General features: G+C 40.1%; 1 protein-coding gene across 7 annotated transcripts in view; it reads right to left on the reverse strand.

Moving 5' to 3' along the window:
* The window catches only part of PRLR (prolactin receptor), a 156,126-nt gene that overhangs the window by 90,305 nt on the left and 52,408 nt on the right, over window positions 1–13,413 (reverse strand). For 2 of the 7 annotated variants that reach the window (XM_039390789.1, XM_039390783.1), the window contains exon 1: window positions 1,451–1,739. The exons of 3 other annotated variants lie outside the window; for them this stretch is intronic. The gene's annotated coding sequence lies outside the window, so the exon portion shown is untranslated. Of the gene's footprint in view, window positions 1–162; window positions 626–1,450; window positions 1,740–13,413 lie in introns of those variants that run through there. 2 more of the 7 variants (XM_039390785.1, XM_039390784.1) reach the window with 1 other exon arrangement.

Below are 13,413 nucleotides of genomic sequence, written 5' to 3' on the forward strand. Positions count from 1 at the left end.
TGAAAAACAAAGATGAAAACTCTGAAACCTGAACTATCCTACTGAGCTCAGTCTACTGGAAAACCGTCCCTTTTCAAAGCATCACATCTTTCACATGAGATTTTAGTCTGGCAGATTTCCAGTTCAGTTTTAATAACACAAAAAAATGCTAGGCTTACCTACCCGTTTTTGCTCCTTGCTGCCTTTACACTAACCACATTTCTCTAGATTTTGTTTTCCTTCAAGATCTCCATGCTCCAAGCCACAGCGAGGATCTGTGTTATAATCCTTGCGTTGTGCTTTAACTCGGCTGTACTTTGTCACACCAGACTGGTGTGCATTCAATGCCACAGACTTTCTATAGATGCCTCGTGCTGCAAAAATGGTAGATGGCTCCTTTCATTATGCAGATGTTCAAGCATTACTTGTTGCTAAACTTGTTCACTGCCTGGGCAATCCATCTGCCTGCCTTGGGGGAGTGCCTAGTGCAGCTCAGTAATAGCAAAGCAACTCTCAAAAGAAGAAAGGACTGATAGCTGCAGCACGGCACTTCTGCAGTAGAAATCTTACACTGGTTAATACGGACACAGAATCCACACAAGCTGTCTTGCAGGCTGCTGCGCTCTCTAGAGGGAACTCATAGCAAAGGAAACTGTATTCATTCCAAGGTATTCGTGAATTCCCAGGTGACTGTTGGAATAGTGAAAATGTTACAGATTATGACAGTACAATGTTTCAATTGAATGCATGAAAAAGTGGGCTAAAAAGATGCTCTTTGGATCAGATCACATTGTTTTCTTTACTCCTTGCCAGCTCAATAACCAGCTTTTCTTTCCCTTCTCTCTGAGATCCATTTCCCTTCAGCCTTTGGCTGCCAGTCTATGCCAATACCAATGAATTCTGAAAATAATAACACAAAACAGAATCTGATAACTAGTGAATGCATATGCAAGCGTAGGAAAGGGTAACACAGGAAGTATAAAATAACAGCTAGGGAACATTAAGACAGTGGAAGATATGACGGCAGTTATGGGAGCTCCAGGAGGTTTATTTCCTCAACCAGTATATTTTCATTAATGAATAACAAAAATGAGGTATATTTAGCGAACACAAATGATAAAAAGCAGTAGTATAATGAAATTAGTACTACCAGGTGCATTAGAAATGCTTTAAAATAATAAACATAATCCAACTCTCATTTAAAAAAAAAATACAGAAGGAGTGGCATTTCTGTGTCCAGCTTATTTCAGCATTTTAAAAGAGAGACCACTGAATCACAAGTAAAAATGCTTTTTTAATTTTTCAGAATGCAAGCCATATGATATTTAGCACACCACATTAAGCTGAACTGATTTTACCTTTTGCTAAGTTTTTAATTTCTGCTAATAGAACTACAGTCTACTCTGTCCTTTATACAACAACACCAAACCCTTTACAGTAAGGTAAACACAGGTTTAACTGCAGTACTTACTTTTGCCTGGTAATGAAATGTATGTTGACCCATGCCAGTTCATGAATGCTTCCTGAACAAGGACTTGAAAATCCAGCGTTTGAACGAGTTTCACATATATTAAAAGAAAAAAAAATCCAGAAAGAAAGGGGGGGGGAAAGACCCAGAAGAAAGCTAAACAAAGAAAAAGCCTGTAAGCTTTACAGCTCTGACTGCAAAATGTTCAGTCTGGCAGCTCTAGGAGAAATACAACTCTGTGTACTTGTACATGCTCACCCCATTAGAGGAGGAGTCAGTTTTGCAACACTTATGTTCCTTGCTTGAGGCAAAACAGTGACTCTCTTTAGTGCAAGCAATGTTTGGAGTGTGACGGCTTTAAAGGTGAGAGGTGTGCTCTAGAGCGTAGGAATGCATCAGCAGAAAAAGAATAATTGTAAGCATCAGCTACATACTCTACAGGTTGTTGTGGCTCCTTTTAAATGCTTATTGTCTAGGATTCTTATTTTTCAAGGGAAATCTGATTCCCCTTCAGTACAAACTGCATCCATAATACTTTTTGTGCACCAGTAGTCTATGTTTTATAGTCTACAATAGCAGAAAAAATAAATTCTTTTTACAACAGAGTGAAAGGTGTTGGCTTTACACTAAAAAGCAGATTAAATAGAAGGAAAAAAAGTCTTTTTTTTTTTTTTTTGTAACTTTGATTGCTATTCTTGTGATTTGAGAAGTTTCAGATTATGTAATAAGGTTTTGAAATTTAGTGACATAACTATTCACTAGTCATCTATCTATACTACAATAAAAACATTTTTACATATTCTTCGTAATGCTTTCATTGAATTACATTTTTATCTTCATGCCAGTGAACCGAACATAAAATAAAATGTATGCATTTGTAGTGAAAATTCTTTTTAAGGGAGAAGATTGAGCAAGAAGACTCTTTCTCATAATGAAGGGAGATTCTTTTGGTGTGGATGTTAAGTTGTTAATAGGGTCAAGTCTCTCCAACCAAGGTCGGCACTGTTCACATCTTGTAGCTAAATGGACGTTCTGCAGACTATTTGAAACAATCTGTGAATATGAAAATATGAACAGTTTCTTGCCAAACATTTGTGTTTCTTGACAAACATTTTCAGGTAAGGAATGCGTACCTTGTGATCTATCCACACAGCGATTACAACACTTCAGGTGTGTTCCTTCAGTATGGTTTGGCTATGCTCACAGCTGCTGCTGAGAGGAACAGTTCCACTCTGCACCTCCACCTGTGTTGCTCCCATCATGTGTGCTGTGCTACCCATTTGGCTCTCTGCTAAGGTAGTTTAGAGAGCTAACTGCTGGAAGACAATTCCTTTGTTTTTCCTCGTATTTGTAAATTTCTGAACAGGCTCACTCTGGGATCAAACAAATGCTGGCGACAGCATGCTGGGGAACAGAACATGTAGCTTTCAGAAAAGACACAGCTGATTGTATCACAAACTATGCCTTAAAATTTATCACGTTCCCATAGCATTCATCCAGCTGTGAACAAATTCTACTGGTGATTCTCTGTGTTGAAAGGGATGACACCACTCCTGATAAATAGGAAATGTGTTCTTGAAAAGATGCTATCGCCTCAAAAATGAGAAAAGGAACACATGGTAGAACCTAACAGGTATTAAACCACTCAGAAAAGATATAGTAGGCTGTAGCTGGCTGTCTTATTTCTGCATCTGTTCGACTGTGCTAAACACAGGGAGATCAAAACAGGAGTGGGGGGATGATAAAAGTGAGATTCTGCCTAGGGAAGAAACTTTCAAAATTAAGGTGAACCAAGAAGTACTGTTCACACCATATTAATTTCTGTAAGAGAAGTATATACTGTTAAGGTCTGCATGTATATTTCCCCCCCTAATCAAAACAGGCTTTACAGCCCTGGAATGTGGTTGACAGGAGAAAGAGAACAAGAAATAAATCACTAATGATTTAGTAGTGAAAGACGAGTTGTGATAGTTAAGAACTACCACTGGTGTCAGTAACAATGACAACTTCAGACGTTTATACCTGTGCTACTCAGTTTACAGCTAGCTGACGTAATGCAGCCTTGGTAACTGTGGCAGCAGGCAGTGCAGCGTGAGATAGCTACTAAATATTTCCCTAGGATTTTGAGTTAGCTTTTTCAGTTTTTAATGAGCACTGTGTGCCTGTGGCTACACTACCAGCAATATTTAAGCCAGTCAGGCAAGTCTATACAAGCACACTCAGCCTCTGGTGGAAAACTGCCAAGAAAAGGCAACTGTGATCCTAGGAGCACTGGATTAAGGAGAATATTTTAAGGTAGCAGTAAGATCTCATATGCACACTGCACAGGTCACCCACATTCAAGAAAGATTCTTTCAAATTAGGACAGAAGAAAAGAAAGGTCACCAAGATGAGGTAAGACTTTAAAGCCTATCTATTCAAATGTGACTGACAGAACTTGGCTGGGTTAGTGTGGCAAAGTAGAGGTTGAGGCAGAAAATGAACAGGCACTTACTTGTCCCTATAAAGGTACTGTATGTCTATAAATACAAGAGAGTAAGCACTGGAAAACTGTTTAGGTGAATGAACAACGCTGGAGCAAGAACAACAGGTAGAAACAGAACACACATAAAATCAGACAGTAAACTGAAAGGATACTAACCCCTGAAGTATGAAAAATTGAAGCAGACTTTCAGTAGTGTATAAAAAAGCATAGCTACTTCTAGAATAGAAATTGGCCAGTCTCTGAAGGGATTATCAACGTGATTCATCCCATCTCATGTAACTGGTGTATCGCTTTAAAAATCTGGTTTAGGTCACAATTTTAAGCAGCCCTATAGTCAACAGAGAAAGATTCCTCTGTGGCTGGTCTAGAAGCATAATAATTTCATTCCCAGATACCGATTTACTTAGAAAAGTTTGTAGGCTTGGAATCTCTCAAAATAAGCTAATAAATTCCAAACAAAAGTCCTTAACAACAACAGATCATTTAAAGAAATGAAGGTTTAGTAAATTAAGAAAGCAAGAGCCCAACTTTATTTTCAATATAATGACATTTGTATAACTGCACTAACCTCAGTAAAGTTACTCTGCACTGGAGCTACATCAGACTTCTGACGTTTAGGCAGAGCAGGAAGCATGTAGGATATAGGGAGATAGGCAGGAAAGAAGATACAACTTGGAGGAACCAGTCAAAGGAAGCAATAAGTTTTCAGGAAAGGGCATTAAAGGTAAGAAAAATGTTAAAAGGAATATGTCAGGCAGTGAGGGGTATGTGAGAGGAGATAGCAGTCTGTTCTGCCCTTTCGTGAAGCCCTTATCTATCAAAAACCCCCAGCCTTCCTCGGAGAGTCACTGTAGAGGGGGTTGTGGGGCTGTGGCTGTTTGTCCCCGCCATTCCTCGCAACCCCCAGCAATAAAAAAACCAAACCAAACCAAACCAAAACGGTATCAAAGGAAATCAAACCGGGAAACAGGTAAGCTTCTATTTTTAAATGTAGAGGAACAACTATAAGAGATAAGAAGTCACAGAACTACAGAGAGAATGATATTTTGTACTGCTGTTGCCTACTTTCCTTACAATGACCTCCTCTGAAGAAGCTGCAGCCAAACCCGCCTGATGTGACTGTATTTAGAGACAGACAAAATGTACTTCTGTCTGTAATATAAGAGAAGATACGGCAGGTGCTATGGCTGCTCACTTTCTCTCATATCAGCACTGTATCTCTGAAGTCCTGCGCCTCTCCTCATCACATAGCAAGCTCAACTGAGAAGCACAACAAAGACCCACAGGACCATGATGTCCTTAGCCCATGATGATCACCCTTTTGAAGCTGTGTTCTTGTTTACCCAGAAGTACTCCTAGGCCAGCAAGTCCAGGACATTCTGCGTACATTCCATGTCATCAGAAATACAGCCCTCCCTTGTTCCTGGATTTTAATCATGGTCAAAATGCACTGATGCTTATTTTCAGGATCTGTTCTTAAAACATACCACATTTCCAGCCATTACTTTTGTGATTCTTCTCCACATATCCTTTGCACCTCTCACAGAAAACCACAATCTCTTTAACAGCCAGGTCTGTGTGACACTATAACCCTTTCCTAGCCTTCACAGCAGTCTGCACTCAGGCCACTTTATTCTTGCACTCCTGTTCTTGGGACACGTGAGACTGCCATTTACTGCAGAAATCTTCAGTCTTTTTACCCTCAGACATGCTGATGATCTTTGCATTAACATGCAAATGCTCACACAATGGGATCTCCCTCAGTGTGACCTCTGGGTGCATGGACCACACTGGCAAGCAGGCACAGCTTCAGGAGTCAGGTAGTCATGGGGAGCCTGAAGATCACACAAGTGTGACTGATGGTGGCAAAGTGGCATCTGATGGGAGCAAAGGAAGGGAGGACTGCTTGGTCCTGAGGGACCTGACACCTTCTGAGTAAGCCTGCCAATATGGGTGTGGCATGCAGAACTTCTGCCAGAAGTGAGGACACATCTTGTGTAAAAGTTGTCCATTAACTAGTGGCAAGTATTCCACACTTGCTCATGCCTGCAGCCAGTGCAGTTTCTGATCTGTGTTGGCATAATAGAGAAAATGGGGATACCAGTATGTGAGGAACAATACGATGACCCAACTAGCACTAGCTGTGCTGAAGAAAACTGAAAATTTTATAAAGCCTGAATGAATTAATGACCAACAACAGTAACATTAGCTAATTCAGCCTTGTATCACTTGCCCTATAAACCCTTGTAAATTTATATTCACCTTCAGAAGGCTCGCACATTCAGTTGAGTTCATACATTGACACGGATAACTCTTTCTTCTTGGATGGGATCATTGTACAATGTGGCAGCTTCCTACTTTATTAAGCAATGCTTGATCACTTGACTACCTCCTAAAGAAATTCATGAAATGTTCCTATCTCTTTTAATTGTGGATTTGTAACAAACTTACAGCTTTCACGGATGCTTTCACTGAGTATCTCATTCATTCGCAGTTGGCACACAGTTTAATTATGGTTATTATTAAAACAAAATTAGAACATAGTGGAAGGAATGGGGATCACATCCCCTATCTATATTGAAATTCATTACTTATAGTTCTGTGCCAAAGATTCTCTCTGAAAACTTAATCAAGCAGAGAAAGAGAAAAACAATAAACTCTATTTATTGTCTAAAAATATGTTTTCATCTCATGAGGACATTCATGAAATAACGATGATGTTCACCATGTCTGAATCTTTTTGCTTAAATTATAAACCAAAATATTTCTGTATCACAACAGTTTGGTTGATGTGAGATGCACAGATACAAACACTGGGTCAACAACACAAGGTCTAACTGATTTCAACACACAGTATTTATCCAATAACATGGTCTCTCTGTACTGGCACTAAGTGACAGACCAGCCAACCTTTTCAGAGTTTAAATGTTTTCATCTCTCTGATCTGTAATTGAAGTTACACTATCATACAACAAGACATTTATTATTGGATATTTATACCATTGCAGAAAGCCTATTTACGTTTCTAAATCACAAAATTCTACATCTAATTAACACAGTATGTCCAACAAAATCTCACATTGTTTGAAAAGACAAATAGAAAAACAGGTGGTTATAAAAACAGGCTTTCAAAGGTCTTGATTCCCAGTTATTTATATGTCTTAAATTGATTCGGTCTCATAAAATATTCTAAGAAATGGTTCCATACATTTTTGTAGGGCAGACACAGCTTTTTAAAAGAACTAAACACAAACAATACTTAATTTCTAACTTACATGATTGCCTTATGGAAGTACATTCTTACTTTTTATCCTTTTAAATGCAAAAATGCAAGAACTCGGTCAAGTCATTTGCTCCCTAAATCAATCAGATATTATTGTAGTAGATGAAGACATGTATGTGGAATCAATAAACTATGTAACATCTAGGTTGAACTATGTAATGATGATGATATTCCTTCTGACTCCATTCAGTTATGAACTTGGCCTAATGTACATGGCCATGCCATTCTATTGATGGCCATCAGTGTAAGTCCCAGGAACTAGAGTAGGGCCTCTCAGTGATGTTTAAATTAAAGCCTGACCACAGTAGAATGGGTATATCCATATTAGAAGAAAACTCTCCCTTAAGAAATATTTCCAGTAAGTGTATTCAATCTATTATGAAATAGAAATTAATACTCACTCCCAAAAAATATACTGCTATTCAAAATCATGTTATATGATCATTAAGAATCATATTGCTGTATGGGTTGACATGAGAAGGTGTAGTGGTTTGAACCTTGTTTTCCCCAGAGGCTAAGAGAAGTGGTAGACCCCAAGGGGTGGAAACCCCTGGAAGTTTTGAAGTTCTGCCCAATGGACGCTCCTGCAGAAATGTAAACATACCACAACCAGACCGGAAAAGAAGAGTTGTAGTTTTGGTTGTTGTAGGAGAGGTGGCCATGTTGTAGAGCCACGAGGAAGGGGCTCTGAGCCCCTTGGGGCCTCTGGCCCCCTCCCAGCCCCTGGCTGGGGGGCTGCAGGGACCTGGAACAGCATAAAGCTGGGCTAGGTGCCTGTAGTTATGCCGGGAGATGTTTTCTCCATGGGCGCAGAGCAGCAGCCGACACTGACCAGAGAAACGGTGGCAGAGAGCCAGAGATAAGACCTGAACTGAAGGAGTAGCAGAAACAACATGCAGCACTGCAGAGGAGACTCCTGGAAGGAGAGCCAAGGAAAGGAGAGCCAGCAGCTGAGAGCTACAGAGTTCTTGGGGGTAAGACTGTACCACACTCCCCCAAAACTCCCTTGAGATCCCTCTTGGAGAAGAGGGACATGGACTCCTATTTTGGAGAGCAGTTTTGGACATGCAGCACCAGAGAGAGAGAGGAGCTGAGAAGCTCAGAGCATCCCGGAGCTGGACCGGGACAGCCAGATGGAATGCGGGGGGAGTTGACCTTGGCTCTCCCCCCTTGCACTGCTGCCACGGTGGCAGCCTGAGAGACAGGGCACAGAGGCCCTGCAAGAGATACCAGACCGTCACGAAGACCCCCCTGTGTCTTCGTGATATGACGTGGTGAAACGACCTTGTCTGGGGTGACGAAGCCCACGGAAGACCCCTCGGTTGTGAGGCGATGGGGCCGGGGGAGCTTGAATACCTCCCTCGTGGATGCTGGCAGAAAGCCAGCTATCAGCTGCTGCATGAGATGAGAAGAAACCTGCTGCCTTAGAAGATGCTGCTGTTCAGGGACTGGAAGGGATCTGTCCTTCTTTCCCTCCTGGACTTTTATTTGGAGGAGAGAAGAGATCTGATCCATTGTAAATACATATGTCATGGTAGAGATAGTTTGTGATCATGTGTATAATGTGATATGGTATTTATTTGTACAGTCATTGTAATATATTCCCTTTTCCCCACTTTGAGTCTGGTGTGTTTTGTCTGGAAAAACCCATCTCACATTAGGTTGAGATGTGGGAGGGGGAATGGAGCTAGGGAATTGGATTTTGGGACTATCTCAAACCATGACAGAAGGGTTTTCTAGTCAGGGCTACAGCGTTGACTTCTGTGAGCAGCTGCCAGAAGCTTTCCCCATGTCCAACAGAGTCAACGCCAGACAGATCCAAGATGGTCCTGCTGCTGGTCAAGGCCAAACCCACCAGTGACAGTGGCACCACCTCTGGGATAACATATTTAAGGAGGCAGAAAAATGACTGGCAACCATACTGTGAACAGAGGAGTGAGAATGTGTGAGAGCAACAGCAAGGCCAGTGAAGAAGGAGAGGGAAGAGGTGCTCCAAGGGCCAGAGCAGAGATTCCCCTGCAGCCCGTGGTGAGCCTGCAGTTACAGATCATGGTGAGATAGACCGGGCCACTGAGGCCAGGAAGGTCTAGAGCTGACCAGAGATCAACCTGCAGTCCATGTAGGACCCCGCTCCAGAGCAGGTGGATGCCCAAAGGAGTCTGTGACCCCGTGGGAAGCCCATGCTCAAGCAGGCTCCTGGCAGGATCTGTGGTCCATCGAGAGAGGAGGCCATGCTGAAGCAGGTCTGCTGGAAGGACTTGTGACCCTGTGGGGGACGTGTCCTGGAGCAGCCTGTTCCTGAAGGACTGCACCCCATGGAAGGGACTCGCGCTGTAGCAGTTTGTGAAGAACTGCCGCCCATGGGAAGGACTCACATCAGAGAAGTTCATGGAGAACTGTCTCCTGTGAGGTGGAAGGAGTAGCAGAGACAATGTGTGATGAACTGACCACAGCCCCCATTCTCCATCCCCCTGCCCTGCTGTGGGGGAAGAGGTAGAGTGAAGCTGCATCTGAGAAGAAGGGAGGGGTTTTAAGTGTTTTAAGATTTACTTTTACTTATCATTATCCTTCTCTGAATTGATTGGTAATAAACTAATTTTCCCTAAGCTGAGTCTGTTTTGCCCATGACAGTAATCAGTGCGTGATCTCTCCGTGTCCTTATCTCAATCCAGGAGGCTTTCATTATATTTTCCCTCCTCTGATCAGCTAAGTAGGGGAGTGACAGAGCGGCTTTGGTGGGTACCTGGCATCCAGCAGGGTCAACACACCACATGCTGTCTCACTTAACATCTGAACAATCATCGCGTAGAAAAATGGTTTAGATGAGCTGTATTTCATTACCTATTGAGTGTTCTTTAGATTAACAAGAAAAACTGCTATATTTTACCTTATTCTCTTCCTCAAGTAACATTTACTGGCCACAGTTGTAGAGGAGACAGTGAAACCAGATGGACCTTTCATATGACCCAGCATGACTGTTTTCTAACAGTATTTAGCACAGTTTACATCACGAAATTACAACAACAGGAGGTATGATACATCTTTTCCTCCAGCACACAGACATTTACAAACATCTTCCATAGAGATAACCTGAAGGAAGAGGTCTCTGGCATCATTAACTACCTGATCTTCCTGATTTTTCAGAAACCAGTGAAAAAAGTAGCTGGGTCCTAAATAGAAAATTCTGAAATAATTTCCTTCTATCACGGCTGTGCAATTTTCCACTTAATTATTTTCAACCAAAATAATTTAATTGCTATTCAGAATTATCTGGGGGCACTGATTCACCTTTTAATCAGAATCATACCTTTTAGCTAGAAGAAATCACATAAAGACCACTAATACATTAAAAGCATTCTAGGTTATCAGTTTAATACTGATGTAATTACTACTAATTAATCTTTACTTAGCTCTCCTTTTCTCTCTTGTGTTACAGGTTTGTTTTCTTTCCTTTTTTTATCCTTCTTCACGCACTATGAGTCATGGGTGAAACTGCAAGAGAAAACAACTTGTCCATAATTATGATAATTGTCTCCCTCCTTGGTGATTACTAACTTTTCTTTCTAATATACAATCAAGTCCTGTATGTGATACTTTGTTAACAAGAAACAAGTAGTTACAATGCATAAATGATGTTTTTAGCTGATGCTGTTCCATTATAGTACCGCAAAACTGTAAGAGTGTTTTACTAGTAGTACTAGTACTACTAGAGTATCCCTACTCTGATTTTGAGCTTTTTTTTCCGTGTATTAGCACCAAGAACTAAATTCTGCAAAGAGCAAAAGACAGCCATACAGTAGAAAACTAGCAATGGAAATGTTTGTGACAATTTCTTGCAAACCACAGACAGAAAAGAAGGAATTAACATATGGAACTTTACAATGACATGACCTGAAAAGACAAATTCTGGAGACTGGAAAAACAGCAACTTCAAATAATTTGCTCAAGCCATTCATGAGACACAGCACACCAATCAGAAAAACTTTCATGGAGAGCAACATTAAAAATAAAACATATGTAAATTAACAGCATAATGTACAGTCACAGCACTCGGACAACCAGAAGTTGGATATGAATTATGTTTGTTTCCTTGGTACTTGAGCTTTAATATCCCAGTAAGACTGCCTATCTGCAGGGTCAGCAGCTGTTTTTTATTTATTTTATTTATTTATTTTTGTTTTCTTTAATCTAAAATAAGAAGTTTTATTGCATGTACATGCCTTGCTCTTTGTGCATAACAATAAATGGCTTTTTCAATAGAACTACATATTTGAAAAAACCTCCATAAAGACTTAAAAAAAAGTCTGGGCAAAATCATTAAAATACAAACCCTTGTAAGATTATTTATGAATCATCCTCAGTTAGAAGCAAATAGAAAAATAATGCTAATTTTGTCTGCTCATGCTGTTTCTCACGGAGGTATTCCCAGCAAAGGGTAAGGAACTATGATCACAAAATTACTGAAAACATAGTTCACAGAAAATAAACTGTAAAGGCAGCAAAAGCAATTTCTTCAAATCAGATTATTACTATACTTCCCTAAAGCCAAACATGCCCTGCTCAATTTAAGAATCCACTTGAGGTATCGCTTCTCTACAAATAAAATCTAAAATCAAAATTCTGACCTTAGGAGAGGAACAATAGAGAGCAAGTTCCTAGTTTCTCATAAGTAAATGGAGATGCCTTTGAGAATTTCAAAGATGGAGATTTTAACAGCCCCTTTAGCTAAACCAACGCAGTGTTTAATCACTCTCTCTTGAGTACTTTTTTCTAACTCCAATCCAAATCTCCCTTGTTATAACCTCTGACCACTGCATTCTGTCACTGTTTTCTTTTGACAAGAGTCTGGCCTTTTAGGTAGTCAAAGAATACAACCAGATCTTCCATCAACCTTTTCTTCTTCAGGCTAAACAAACCCTCTTCCCTTTGCCTCTACCTGTGCATTGTATGCTCCAATCCAGTAACCATCCCAGGTTTCTAGAACTACAGTTTATTGTTACAAAATAAGATCTGTTTTTTTAGTAACGATTCTTGTCTTGAGAATGAGCCTTGTTTGTTTTAAAACTCTTTTTAAGCTGCTCCCTTCAGCATGGTAAAGCTAACAGTCTAATAGCCTGATCTTCATTTGAATAATCTGTTGAACAAACAAGAGAAGAGATTTTCATCCTATGTATGTCAAAATGGCAGAGGAAAACATTGTAAATACGTAGGGACACAGTCTCATTTTCAAATATATTTTAGCATTTCAAGTTTCACTCTCCAGTACCTGTTTATGGTAGATTATATTGCTTTTCCCGTTCTGCATAATCTTTTATTATTTTGCAATCAGAAGCTTTTTTACAAAGATAAGTGAGATTCCTTGTGAAAAGCTTATCTGCTGCAGAAGGTGCTTTCGCTGTAGAGAATTAAAATACTGGTCTCTTAACAGACAACTAAATGGAGGCAAAGACATGAACGTGGCTTTGTGATAGGTTTGCTCCTTTGTTACAAACCACAGCTTCATGTTCACAGTCTTACAGTAGTTTTGAAAGATTGCAACACATTCTGTTCTCAGCGCCTTTTACAACTGGTGCACAGTATTTGACATACACACACCACATCATTGGCAGGAAGGTGATTAAATGATGGTATTGAAATGATTGATGTATGAAGTTGGCTGCCTTCTCTTACCCATATATACAAGAGACAGGAAATTCTTTTGAAACGGATGATCAAAGGCCAAATCTCCTTGTGGGAGGAAATTAGAGTCTACCTAGCCTTTGGAGAATGCTCAGGTTTTTTTTCTCCCTTTTTAAATCAAAAAGTCAACCTTTGGAATGGAGTAAAATTTTTGACTTTACACAATAAAGTGCAGAGTATAGCTGATATTCTGAGGTCCCTTCAAATAACTTTTCAGTTCTAAGGTATAATCAAGTGTACCAAAGCAATTTATAAAAGATATTTCTCTCAACTGTTCTCAAAGACATCTAGTAATAGAGGTTCTATGTTTCTAAGTGATGTTGAAGACAGTTTTTCCCACTGTTCTTGAAAAAGTCTGCCTTTTACTATGATTTTCAGGCACTTGATGCAGACAATTAAAATTGCAACTGTTTATCTTAAATTATTGCACCCAAGACTTAGGTAGTTTACTTTTCTGTGTACCTGATCCACAGGCATAGGAAAGTATTTACATGTCTATGTCAATTTGTTAAGTCTGAT

This window comes from Pipra filicauda, unplaced genomic scaffold (assembly GCF_003945595.2).
Source record: "Pipra filicauda isolate LSUMZ 115617 unplaced genomic scaffold, ASM394559v2 scaffold86_size2582843_pilon, whole genome shotgun sequence".
Lineage (NCBI taxonomy): Eukaryota > Metazoa > Chordata > Aves > Passeriformes > Pipridae > Pipra > Pipra filicauda.